This window comes from Emydura macquarii, unplaced genomic scaffold (genome assembly GCF_026122565.2).
Source record: "Emydura macquarii macquarii isolate MOO-44397 ecotype Brisbane River unplaced genomic scaffold, CSIRO-AGI_Emac_v2 contig_554, whole genome shotgun sequence".
In the NCBI taxonomy this organism is placed as follows: Eukaryota; Metazoa; Chordata; order Testudines; family Chelidae; genus Emydura; species Emydura macquarii.
In genome coordinates this window covers 14,677,181-14,690,732 of record NW_027130691.1, presented here as the reverse complement: position 1 = coordinate 14,690,732, position 13,552 = coordinate 14,677,181, and the positions used below count along the sequence as shown (strand labels likewise).

Below are 13,552 nucleotides of genomic sequence, written 5' to 3'. Positions count from 1 at the left end.
GAAGATGGCGTTCTGGTCTTTTGTGTGGAAATGCAAAGCTCTACATGTGTTGCCATCAGGCATGGCTCAAAACGATATATCCACCCAAGACAGCCAAATTGAACAAACCATTTTTCTACTGTTCATCAGAACATTCTCCTTAAAATAATTATATAACCCAAAAGTAGTGCAGCAAATATTAATTCTGGAAAATGTTATATTAAATTAAAATATGTCATCTGCACAGGATGGTCCCCTCTGATGGAATGGGGCCTGGTTCTGCTGCCTTTACTCATGCAAGCAGTCCCATCAAAATCAATGGGTTTACTCCTGGAACAAGGACTACTCACATGAGAAAAGATAACGGGATCAGGTTCACAGTCTTTAGTTCACGTTGCATTTCTCTCACTTGTATCAGTCAAAGCCCATGCACTTTAAGGAATGTGGATAGCATATATTCATTAATATTTGTCTGCTTGTGGTCAAATTGCTTTTTATAAATTGAATAAAGTGTGATTATATTTAGAGATAAATATTCAGACAAAAATAATAAGACTGTGTAAGCAATTAAAAAGTTAAACCAGTGCCACCCATTAGTTTTGGCCTCAAGACTTCGTTGTATGAAAGGAACCACAATTCCAAGGAGAAATGTGACACAAAAATTTCTGTCATCACAATCGAGGGTTGCCTATAAGCTGTGAATTGCTAAACTCCAGACATTTATAATTAATCACCATTTTGAAAAATTCAAGATCAAGAGAGTAGGCAAGTAGGGAGTGATCTCAACAGTCACAGGCGGAGTAGACCCTTTCTGCAGCAAAGCACAGTAACAAAAACACTACAGCAGGATATGGAAAGCCTGCAGCCTCATTCTTTCATAGAAAATGTGATGGTAATGGGAAAGAAAAAAAATATGGCAAGCAGCAGGGATCAGGCAAGCCATGTAGTTACCCAGGCCAGCAACCTGCTTTACATAATACAAACAGTGCAATAATAATATCAATAGACAGGAATTTAAGCTAATAGATACTAATTAGAAAGTGGTTATTTTGAGGGGAGAGAAACAAATCAAACTGTGGACCTACAGAGGAGTGTGTCTGAGCTCAGCAACAGATGTGTCAAACGACTTATCCCAATGATGAGGAGTTAATTGATTCTATAAATAGTATCAGGGTAGATAAAAACACAAAGCTACTTAATTTCAGATCCAAAGCACACAGTCTAGCTTTATCAGTAAAATTATTTGTATTCAAGGGAGGCAGGGTGGTTCGGGTGTTTTACATGTAGATAAACACAGACAATTTGATTTCAGGCTATTGAATGATTTGTTTCTTTTTATGTTTTGGAAATGCGGGGCTGCATGAAGATAAATAAGATCTAGCCTGGAAGAAAGGCTAGTTCCAATAAAACTGTATAGATATATTCTTAACTAGCAACAAATGTTTTGTAGTTCTAGAACTCTGTTCTCAGAGGATTCATGAGGGCAACTCCCATTAACGCTTACAGGAGTAATGAAAATAAATGTATCCAGGGAAAAATATTTTTTTACAAGTATGAATCAATTAAATATCTGTCATGGTGTTTCTCTCCCACAAACAAATTTGTACTGCCAGAAAAATTGTTGTCCTGCAGAGTTCAGAACATGTTTCTCTAATGGTTCTTATTACAGAGAGAAAAAAATATTCCTTTTTTCTGTTTCTTTGAATATGTGTCTTGTTTTTTAAATCTCTCCCTCACCATCCCATGGAATGAGTGAAAAAAACCAGGTACAAATAATACCTCCGACAGAACAAAAGTCAATATTCATGCTTAGAATTCCTGAAGCTACAAAATCAAATCAAGCTGCTTACCAACCGCTCCCATAGCATTATTCTCCCTTATGCCAGCTTCTCTCTCATTGAGGAACAGGAACAAATTTAGATCTGATGTTGTTTTAAACCAGGCAATGTCACTGAAGTCATTTACACCAATGTAAAATTAGGGTGAAAACAGAATAAGACCCAATAGCTTTAAATCTCTCCAGTAACATCTGTCCTGTACTAAGGATACATCTGCACTGGAATTGGAGCTGTATTTCCAGCTTGGGTAGACACATACAGATCAGTACTTTACTTGTTTTCTATTATCTTATGGGCCAAATTCAGAGTTGAGGTAAGCAAGGGGCAGCTCCACTTCAGTTAACAGAGATGCATATGCATACCCCAGGCCTCAGTTTAGCCCTATACATTTAAAGTACAGTCCAGTTCTCCACTGGACAACACTGCAGCTTTTTATTTTCACAAGACAAATATATATTTGAGAATTAATGTAAAATATGTGCAAGAAGCAAATGTACTCAGCTCACTAAACAACTCAAATAATCAACTTGTTCATGCATAAGCGTCCGAAAGCAGGAAAAACAGGTACATTTTAATCACAGTCTCAGAGACCCATCATTTCATATGATGGATTCTGGCACATAAATACCTTGTTAACACTGCCAACAGAATAGTCTTTGTTACAGATGATGACAATAACAACATCCTGATCCAGAGTGTAGCTGCCTGTCTGAGGGGCAGAAACAGTACCATGAACCCTGGCAATTAACTTCACTGGTCTTGGGAACAAAACACAGGTGGTGCCTGCAAGCAGCTATCTTAGCACTTGGTCTTCCAAGCACAGGGCCAAGGTCTGCTCTACTTAGTAATGCACTGACGTAAGTGTTGCACCAACAACAGAATTTAGCCTTCAGAGAATAATGTTCTGCCTTATTCATACAATTTGGCAAGTCAAAGAGCCATAGTGATCCCACAGATCAGTGTAGATTCAAATAAATGCGCTGAAAAAATGCCCTGAACTTCCCATCCTTCACTAATGCAGGATTTGTCTGGTTCTTGATTGAAACACAGGTATGCGCCAATGCTTAGGCTGCAAAATATTACACTCAAACATTTAACAGAAACAGTTTTTATTATAGGCAGTGCAGGTAATAATTCCTTTAGTTAAAATTGCCTGACACTTTCATTTTAAGACCCTTTTTTCTAGAGTTTCCAGCTGTGCCAAGCTTTATGTATTTGGACTGAAGTTTTCCATGCCAAGTGTCTGCCTCAGGCTGAATATTTTTGTTTGGATAATTTCAGCTACCATGGTTCAGGTACTTCTTAGCTCGAGGTTAGAGGAAAATACATTTGTTTTGTTATACTAAACTCCTACAACTATTTGTTGACAAGCTCTGATGCCTCCACACTTTGGAACAGGCACTTCAAATTTGGAAGAGGTTGCCCCAGAGTCAAGAATGTATCTTTTTTTGGTCTGCAAAAATCGGTCCAAATTGGGCCAAGTTATGAGCCTCTGAAAATTTCAGTTCACACATACTCAGTAGAGACTAGTTGGAGCTACATTCTCCCAATATTTCACTTGCACTGGGCATGGTCTCAGGCCAAGGCTGCTGGGAAGAATAGGACTTTCCCTGCAATTTTTCCTCCTGGTTATCAGGTATCATTGTGGTGCTAAACGGGAAGTGAGAGATGGAAGATTGCGTCTCCTGTGTTCTCAATGTTTTCACTGCTGGCATCAGGCAGCAAAGATGAGAAGGGATGGGGTGAAGGAGGACTAAAATAAGGAAGGGAGACAAGGGAAGAGAGACTGGGATGAGAATGGGGAGAGAAGGGGTAACTAAAGATTTTCACAATGCATATCCACAAGGTTGTATGAGTAACCTGAATTCTGGCATTTTGTAAATGTTTGAATGCTTGACTTCACAGCCTTATTGTTCTTTTAATTTCTTTTCTGTATGTAATATAGATATAAATATGTATGAACATACATGTGTAAATACTTACACAGATTTGCCAGGTTTATTTCTGGCTATATGCTTGCACTCCAGGTGTACAATCCTACCACCATCACCCCTCACATACTTACATAACAAACTTCCCCCGAATCCACAGCCCAGGCATGTGCACAGTGGTGTGATCATGGTGGACATGTTTGCATGCATTGCACATCCCAAACAGGAATGTGGGGAAATTGCTCCTGGGGAACTCCCACAGTCTTAGACTTAAATTTTCATTTAGCTTTGGGTGGCTCAATTTTTTTCAACTTACAATTCATTTCAAATGGAGCAGTCTGTGCTCAGCACCTCTGACAGGCAGGCCATAGGCATCTCAAGTTGGACATTCAGCATCTGCCATGTTCAAAATTAGAGAGCACTTTGAAAAATGTGGGTGTTCTGAAATCATGGCTCTGCCTTTTCAGTTGAGTATGCAGGCCAGGCTCTGGTGTAATACAGCAAAACCTGCAACCTATAATAATCAGATCCATTTTCACGCGGAAGTTGGAAAAGCATGAAGAATGCAAAATGTGTACTGTATGAGAAAGATGGAGATGAATGGCTGGGACATAACTATTACAACAAAACTTCAGTTAACAAGAATACAGGTGAGATGTTTTCTTTCTTCCACCCAGTGAGTATAATAAAACCGTTTTAAAATACTTCAGGGATGCCTCTGTACAAACTTAAATAGTAAATTGTTACAAAGTTAAACAGCAACATGCAAGTTATAAAGTAGCCAAAAATAAGGCTAGTTACTCATTCCTAGTGTATCTGGCTGCACAGAGAAATTGGTATCTCAGGGAGCCACAGGCTGCAGGAGCATGTATTTAAGGCTCACTTTAACCAACTATCTTGAAAACATCCATTTTCTCAGGGACTGCAATCCCTGACAGCAGAAAATTAAGATTAGAGCAGGAAGCTTTGCCATTTGGCCAATCTAGAAAACTGCTGACTCCTTACAAGTACAATGCTCATACATATACTGGACCCCCATCTATTTATTCCTTTGATTTATACACTAGCTGCCTTTTGTTTCAGTTACAAGAGTTTCCCCTCTCTCACTGAGTACAAAGTGCTATCCTTGATAGATTCTTTGCTTCTATTGCAGAGAAGCATCACCAAATAGCTCTGCAAAACGCAGAGTGCAGAAGCGATCTAGGGGCTGCCTGGTTTCCCCAGTAGGGGCTAGCAGAAGAGAGACTAAGCATAGAGAAGATTCCTATTTCATCACAGCTTCAACTGAAAGCCAAGGAATCCAGTAGCTATGTGTGGGAGCTCCACTACCATCTCTGGTGAAAAAAGAACTGATGGCAGTAGGGATTGCTATACTCACCTCATCTCCCAAACATCACTCCCTGTTGGCAAATTTGTTTAATGGCTATAAGTACTATGTTTACAGAAGCTTCTGGAAGTAGTGCACTGGGAGCATGGATCCAAGTGAGGATCAATTATAATTAAACATTGGCCTGAGCCACAGAATTCAGAGCCCAGTCCAAAACACCCCCAATTTTGGGAAGCAGGTTGGACTAGAGAACAGCTCCACTTAACCTTTTGGAAAGCCCAATTATTTCCTTCCAGGCTACTGAAGTCACACAGTGACCTCTTTCCTTCCATAGCTACCTTATTTTTGTACCTTAATCTTGGTTTCTTTTGACTAACTCCCAATTCTTTTCATAGCTGAAGCTTCCCATCAGCAGGTTGTCTTCCTTCCAGCTGAATATTTCACTAGTGCCTAACTGCAGTTGTTTAGAAGTAGAGATATTTAGCTTCTGGATGACTACCTAAGATCTGCTCAAAGAAACTGGCTTTGGATTTAAACATCCTTTTTTAATAATTACTCTGTTGATGCTTATGTTAAGGAATGGAAAAAGTTTTAAATTTTGCATTTACTGTCTAGCCACTTCAAATGTTTAATAATAAGTTCTCTACACTATTACACCAAAAATCTGGGCTGTTTAAATAGGTTTTTAGCAAAGAAAATCCAAGCACTAAGTGCAAAATAAGCTCTTCAAAATCCTTCCTACAAAGAGTTTGAGAACTTTAATATGAATTACATACACCTCCAACTTTGACACATAAGCCAGAGACAATGTTTAACAAAAATAATAATCAAATGCGAGGGGGAAGAAGTAAAATCAGTAACTTCATATGAAACTTGGTAATTTAGAGACCTGGGATAGCTATTTCACAGCCATATTATTTGTAGAAGAATGCTTGGCTAAGGCTTTAATTCACCTAGACAGAGACAAGGAAAACAGTGCATAGAATGGAATAATATTTCAGGAAAACAAACAGAAACTACTTTAATATTTGATGCACTGTTGTGCTTCAAAAATTCCATTATTCAGCAACAAGCATCAGATTAAAAAGATACAGGAAGCTGAAATCACAGTATCTGAGAATGTTAGTGCTCCTACTCTAATTAGTATGTTGGACAAAGGACGTGGCTTTTGATCTCATTTCTATTTGTTTCAATTCTCGCACTAATCAGATTAAGATCCTGATTTCAAAACCATCATTTTGGGACTGACTCAGCAACAGTTTTAGTTGGCTTCACTGGGCGAGATTTAGGCACAGAGTGGACTCTCTGCAAAAGAGGGCAAGAAAAGACACCTTGCCTAAGAGACTCTGTACCCAACCCACCTGGAAGCATGACTGCAGGGGGAGGTCACATGGGCAGAGGACATATTACCGCCCTATCAAGGGTGAATGGAAAATATATGGTGAGTTTCAGAGGAGACAGAAATCTGGGAATGAGAGGAGATGGACACCTTAGGAAACCAGACAGGGTGGAATTAAGGAAGAACGAGCTGGGGAAACTAATTTCATGAAGTAAAGAGAGGCAATGTTCTTGCCTAGGGCTTGAATTTCATCACCCATGGCTCAGTTACTACAGACTTCTGAACCAAAAATTGAAATTGCAATCTATTTTGTTTGTCTCTCAGAGCTTGGTTTCTCACCTTGACTACAACCTCCCCTTCCTCCTCTCTCACCCACTTTTACAATGCTGCCCTAGTAATATATTTAGGATCGTTAGTTGGATGAGAATTAATTAATTTAAAACAGGAATAAAAAAGAGAATTAAACTTAAAACTAAAAAAAGGCATAATTAATTGAATCCTTATATGGCATCAAAGCAAAAAATTTCACAAGAGGAATAGACTGTAGTCAACTGCAGAAATACAATACCTTTCGTGTTGTCCCCCTCTTGTAGTTGCTTTAAAATAAAAGTGGTCCCTTGGTATTAAGCCCAGGGAATATCTGATGATAACTGTATCTGTCAGAGAAAAGAAAGATTTATTATTTTGTGCCAAGAGAGGAAACAACTATGTTTACATAATGAATGAAATTTATATAGTAAAAATCTTTCAGTTTTCAATGTCCTTGATTCCTCCCTGCTTCTGTGCACAAATGCGAATCCGTGCTTCTAAATTTGGGGTAGAGAGAGCAGGGGGGACACAGAAGGGAAAGCTGCCTGAAAAGTCTGTTCCCCCTGGACTTCATGGACATCCATCAGAGTCTCTCTAGAGACTAACTTCTATGGAAGTGGTATAACTTGTGGAAGTAGGCAGTCAAATTCCCTTCAATTCTCTTTCAACACCAGATAAATTGCTGTAGAGTATGTGTTCTATAACATAGGCTGTTGCCCCCTACGCTGTGTGGAAACATTTGAAGATTTCAGGCACATTTGGCACTGCGACTCCTGCAGAAACCATGCTGTCAAGGGCATGATGGAGCCAAGTGGCAGGATATTGGGTAGGAGCCTCCATGCAGATATCCCTTTCTTCTGAAGGATCCCCAAGATCTACTGGCTTGGGAAGGTGGAAATGCTGGTTTCCTCCACAGTGGTGGGAAACAAACACCAACCTCCCCAAAAAGTAAATTTGCAGCAAATATGTGAGTTCTAACTCAGTTTTTCTACTCCCCTAGACATGTTATTCCCACCTAGGAGAAAACAACCCACTTAAAAACCATGTAACAATATCAGCAGCTCAGTAAGTACCTTTGAAAATATCCTTAATAGAAAGTACAAGCATAGCAGCATTTTTCATACTGGTAGTTAAACATTTCTGCTAGTCTGTAAAGGGTTTGTCCATGAGTCCCATGTGCTGTAATGAAAGGTGCTTTTCTTCCAACCTGAATAAAAATACATTACTACCATCCAGCTACATTGTTTGGTGATTCTAGTTTGTGCAAACCTCAGACATTTTCCACAGATCAAAAGGGCCATATATACTTTTAATTTCAGGAAAACAGTTACCTTGGTTCAGAGAAAGCTAATCTAGAACCAATATGGAGACAGCTACTCCAATACTGCATCAATTTTTCAACTACTCAGTTTACACACAAATGTCTGTGTCTGAGCCTAAATGAAGATGATGATTTTTGAAGTGTTCAGTTTGGTTCCCTTGTCTGCAGTAAAATCAGGTAGAAGAAAGAACCCAAAAAAGGAGAGAGAGGAAGGAATGAGTGCTTTCCTATTAAGTGCTTTACAGTAATTATTTATTTGTAGAGCAGTAACACCACCTGGTCCCAATTAGGGCAGCATTGTGCCAGGTACTCTACACAAAATAAAAAGACAGTCCCTGTTCCGTTTACAAGATAAGAATGTGATAAGAGAAATTTTGCAAAATATTAAAATCGATCACCATTTTTTAAATGAAATGAGTCAGATAATGGCCCATATTTCCCAAAACTGTCAAGTTTGTAGAAATATTTTATTTTTCACAAAATATTAATAAAAATGTTGAAAAAAAATCATGAGAAAGGCAACCATACATTTCAATAATCATTTCAGTAATTTTGTTTACTGAAAACCAGGTTTCAATAACCTTGTAGATAATGCTGAATGCATTTTTAAAAATATATATTTTATATCCTCCTTTGAGCTCGATGGGAAAAAGGACTGGCTTTTGTATGTTGATTTTAGACAAGTTTTAATTTCTTTGCTTTTGTTTGAACTTAAGTGGTATTTATTTTACAACTAGGCAGTGCCTAGGAATTTCAGATGTAAACACATAACCCACACCAAGCCTCCTTGAGAACTAGTGCTTCTAGTATTTCCATTCTCCTTCCCTGCTTCTTCAGCCAAGTATACTCAGACCAGACAACTCCCCAGACCATCCTTTCTTGATTGCTCACATTCTACAGTCTACCTTCAATACCAGACACACACATACAGTTCCACTCTAAAGCCCCCCTCTTAGCTTTACACCCTGGCTGCAAGCTGAAGGGAGGGAACGTAGCTAGGTAGATTAAGGCCTGGTCTACACCACACAGTTAGATCAATGTAAAGCAGCTGAAGTTGACAGAGCTGTGGATGAGTCTTCACTTAAATTTGGCTCCCGCCAACATAAATGCCCCGCTATGCCAATTTAATAAAACCACCTCCCCAAGTAGCATAGAGTCACAGTTGATCTACTTTAGTTGACAGTGAGAGTATAGACACTGCATTACTTACATTGACCATTACTGACTTCCATCAGCTGTCCCATAATGCCTCACACTGACTATTCTGGTCACCGGATTCTGCCCAACAGGTAAACCACTTCCATTTTGCCCAATACATGATCTGTGTGGCAGCCTTCCTGCTACCCAGCAGGATTTGCTGGACTTGCGCCGAACGGGCTCGCTCATCTGCGCTCAGCCACAGAGCCTCCATGCCATGAGGTGTAGGGAGTCCAGGTCTGGATGTAGCAAGCAACCGCAGTCCTGGAACAGGAGATCATGCCATCTCAGTAGCTCCAGCGGGGGGGCGATCAAGAGGTCCAACAGCATGCTGAACCAGTGCTGGTGCAGCCAGGCTGGTGCAATTAAGATAACGTCCGCCTTGTCCCTCTTGATTTTCAGCAGGACTTTGTGAAGAAGAGGAATAGGTGGAATCCATGAAGCTCCCCAACCACTGCAGAAGGAAGGCATCAGAGAGTGACCCGGCCTCCAGACCACAGAGGGAGCAGAACTGCGAGCATTTCCTGTTCCATGCTGACACAAACAGGTCCAACTGGGGAGAGCCCCACCTTTGGGAAAATCATAGAGATCACCTCTGGATGAAACAACCAGTCATGGCAGGGTAAGAATGACCTGCTGAGGTGGTCCACCTCATTGTTCCTCACTCCAGGTAGGTGAGAGGCTATGATGTGAAAATTGTGCCTCATCGCCAGGTCCCACAGACAAATTGCTTCTTTGCAGAGGGCTGAGGAACGGGCTTCACCTTGTCTGTTGATGTAATATATGGCCATTATATTGTTTATCAGTACTTGCACCACCTCCGTGCCCTGCCGACGTGGGGTGCTCCGGCAACCGTGACCAGGAATGACTTCTCGGGGAGTGGCGCCGTGTCGACCCTTCCACTCGGGGCGACCAGGCTGTTGGAGATTGTCCCCCAGGCTCCGGGGATCGCCTAAGCCAACCAGGGGGGCCCAACGTGGGTATCACCTGCGACACCAGCAACTTCTATCTGGGTGGAGGCCGGAGCGGAGGAGACATGGGCAAGGCCAACAAGGTCTGGGCCGCATGAAACGCCTCTGGTGTCGACAGTGCCGGCAGGTGCAGAGACGTCCTCCCACTCCCAGGAGTTGGGGGTGGCTCTCTGATTGGAGACATAATCTCCGGCAGTGGTGAGTGAGTCTCCACTGTCTGACCTTGGTGCGGCCCTGTGCTCGATCCCGCATTCTTGGATGGTGCAGGGGGAGCAACCCCACTCTGCGCTGCTTTCGCTGCTTCTTCCTCGAGGGAGAGGAAGAAGTCTGCTGCCAAGGCAGGACCAGTGCTGACAGTGCACTCTGCACCGATGGCATGCTCGGTACCGAGGTAGAACGGGTTGGTTCGGAGGCCGGTTTGAGTGCTGCCTCCATTAGTAAGGCTTTCAAGCGGATTTCTCTATCTTTTTGGGTTCGAGGTCTGAAAGCCTTACAAATCTTGCATTTGTCCTTACGATAAGCTTCCCCCAGGCACTTTAGGCAACTATCATGGGGGTGGCTCAGTGGAAAGGCTTTCCCACAGGAGGCACAAGGTTTGAAGCCCGGTGACTGGGGAATGCCCCGCTCCCAGCAAAGTCCCAGCTGGGACTATCCTAAATGACTAACTGCCACTATTAACAACACTTAAGGACTAATCTATCTAACTAAGACAAACAAATGATTAAGGAGAACAAAAACATAGCAGTTCCAGCAACCATCACAGGCGGAAAGAAGGAACTGAGGGGGCCTAGGGCCGGCAGTGCCTTATACAACGTGGCATGTGCGTGGGGGTCCAGGGGGTGCTGGAGCCAGTCCGACAGGTACTGCTAAAGGGAAAAAAATTCTGGTAACCATGCACGGAAGCACGCACACCCCTACAATGGAATGGACATAAGCAAGCACTTGAAGAACTTCCCTATTTCACAGGTGTGTTCAAAGTCTACATACATTAAAGATTATAAGGCACTCAGATTCTATGGCGAGTGGAAAGCAGAGGCACATATCAGTATCTAAGACAGAAAGAAAAACTTTTAGTGATCATCGAATTGCAAAGTCTGCAATGTTTGGAATTTTTAAAAAAGAAGACAATGTATGTTGTTTTAAATACAAGTCTAGTTAATTGTTAAGTTTTCTTCAAGCATAAATATAGAGAAATATCTGAGTATTAGGTATAGTAAAGACAGGTTTTAGAGGCAAAGCTGGTATCCAAGTGTCCTTTACTGCTGAACTGCTTATGCATTATATCTCCTAATAGAGTTAGATCCAAAGTAGCAGTAATTGTATTATTAGTGCAGTAATAACTAATGTGGTACCAGTAATAGCAACAGTAAATACATTTGTTAGTCCTTAAGGTGCCACAGGACTCTCGCTGTTTTGCTAAAAACAGACTAACAAGACTACCCCTCTGGAACTCAGCAATAATAATGATATCCAAAGTAGATATTGCTGTACTATTGGCTGGCTCCCTGCTTCCCATCCCATCTTTGGGAGATTTACCAGACATAAGTAGAAAAGAGGAGGTTTCTGAGATTTGAGAAGAAAAATCTAATGACATATTGGCAACTAAAGGAATAAATGATCTGAGCTCTCTGGCTGTGTAAGATGTCCAGCAATCCAATTGTCTCCTTTTGAGAGAGGATTCTAGCAAAGTCCCTCTGTTATTTCCACTTGCAGTGAGATTGAGATTGATGCTAGAATCAGTTTTAATAGAGGTCTGATTAGCTTTCAATCTCACTTACACTATGTTCTGTTCTGTTCTCCATCACTTAGTTCCTTCTCCTCCCCTTACCCTACAGTGCATAGCCTCTGCTGAGTAACACCTTAGCTGATAAAATACTCACTCCAACCTAACAGGTCACTGATTTTAATGGGAACTGGATCAGGCCCTAAAGGAGGAAGAAGCAAGAAATGTCTGAAGTAGAAAGAAAGCATTGATTCAAAATGAGAAGAGACATGGTTGCCCTGCATACTGCCCAAAGAGTTCAGGGATTTTTTATATAGGCTCATCTGTCTCCCAAAATAACATTTAGATGGGGAATATACTCTATCACAGGTCAGTATTAGACATGTGGACAGAGCAAGCATGGGGAAGGCTACATTTCCAATGCATGCGCTGCATCCATCCTGTGGATAAACATAGGACATCAGTCGCTGGGACTTGCCAGTCTGGCATTTTAAAAATCAAACCATACTTAGGCCTACTGGGGGTCCCTCATTCTTTTATGTTGGATACAACACCACATGGCCTCTTTTGGGAAAGGCATTTCCTCACTTGCCATCCACTATACTGAAAATGTCTACAGAGGACCTGATTCTCCCCCATTTACACTGCTGTAACACTGACTTCAGTGGAGTTCTTTGTTATTTACACTGCTGTATGTGAGGGGAGAGATCAAGCCCAGAGTCACTACCAGCCTAGAGCTTGTTGAAGCTCATTATTATAGCTGGGAGACCCTTTTTCAATTCTTGGTTGCTGTCCATTTTAATGACATGACCTGGGGAATGCACGCACGCACGCACACACACACACACACGAGAGAGAGAGTCAGAGAGAGAGAGAGACAGACAGACAGAAACACACACACACACACCAGCTCGGAACACATGACATTTAATAAAACACAATCTGTACTTCATTATAAAAATGCTGCTCCATTCCAATGTTATACTTAACATCTGAGATAATATCAAATATCTTACAGCAGTCAGATGACAAAGGTGGAGAGAAACCTGTAATGGCTTTTCTAATTGCTTGTTCTCTTTCACTTGTAACTAATTACCCCAGTCAGACCGTTACAAGATTCTTAGTTTTTTTACATTCTCTCAATCACAAACATCTACAGTATTAAAAAAAGAAATTAGAGACAATTAAATCATCCTTGTGACAACTGATGCAAATAAATATTTTCAGACAGAAGAAACTACCAGAACATCAAAATACTTTGAATTGCAAAAAGGATGGCAAATAAATATGTATCTGTTAAGAACTTCCTATCACCTTCAATGTATAACTTTTGTCCCTGCCTAGACCTCTGCCTTCATCTCCTTCTACAACTTCATACTCTGTCCATGCATGTTCCCTTTCTCCAATCTGTGCCTTCTTTTGCATTGCCCTGATTACCTTGAACTGTCTCCCAGTCCATACGATGTGGTAAGCACTCCTCTCCATCTCTGAGACAAAGCTGAGGATATATGTATCAGTAATCAGCTTTCTGACCTGTGTGACTGAAATATGGCTCCTCACTGTCAAGACTGAAAAGAAGCTGGACGCCATCCAGATGAAGCATCTTGGAATGATCAA

The 13,552-nt window shown here is 41.2% G+C and overlaps 1 protein-coding gene across 10 annotated transcripts in view; it reads right to left on the bottom strand.

Annotated features, from left to right (window-relative positions):
- The window catches only part of ARVCF (ARVCF delta catenin family member), a 395,675-nt gene that overhangs the window by 244,659 nt on the left and 137,464 nt on the right, over nucleotides 1-13,552 (bottom strand). For all 10 annotated transcript variants that reach the window (XM_067539839.1, XM_067539832.1, XM_067539833.1 and 7 more), the window contains one exon: nucleotides 6,983-7,070. The gene's annotated coding sequence lies outside the window, so the exon portion shown is untranslated. The remainder of the gene's footprint in view (nucleotides 1-6,982; nucleotides 7,071-13,552) is intronic.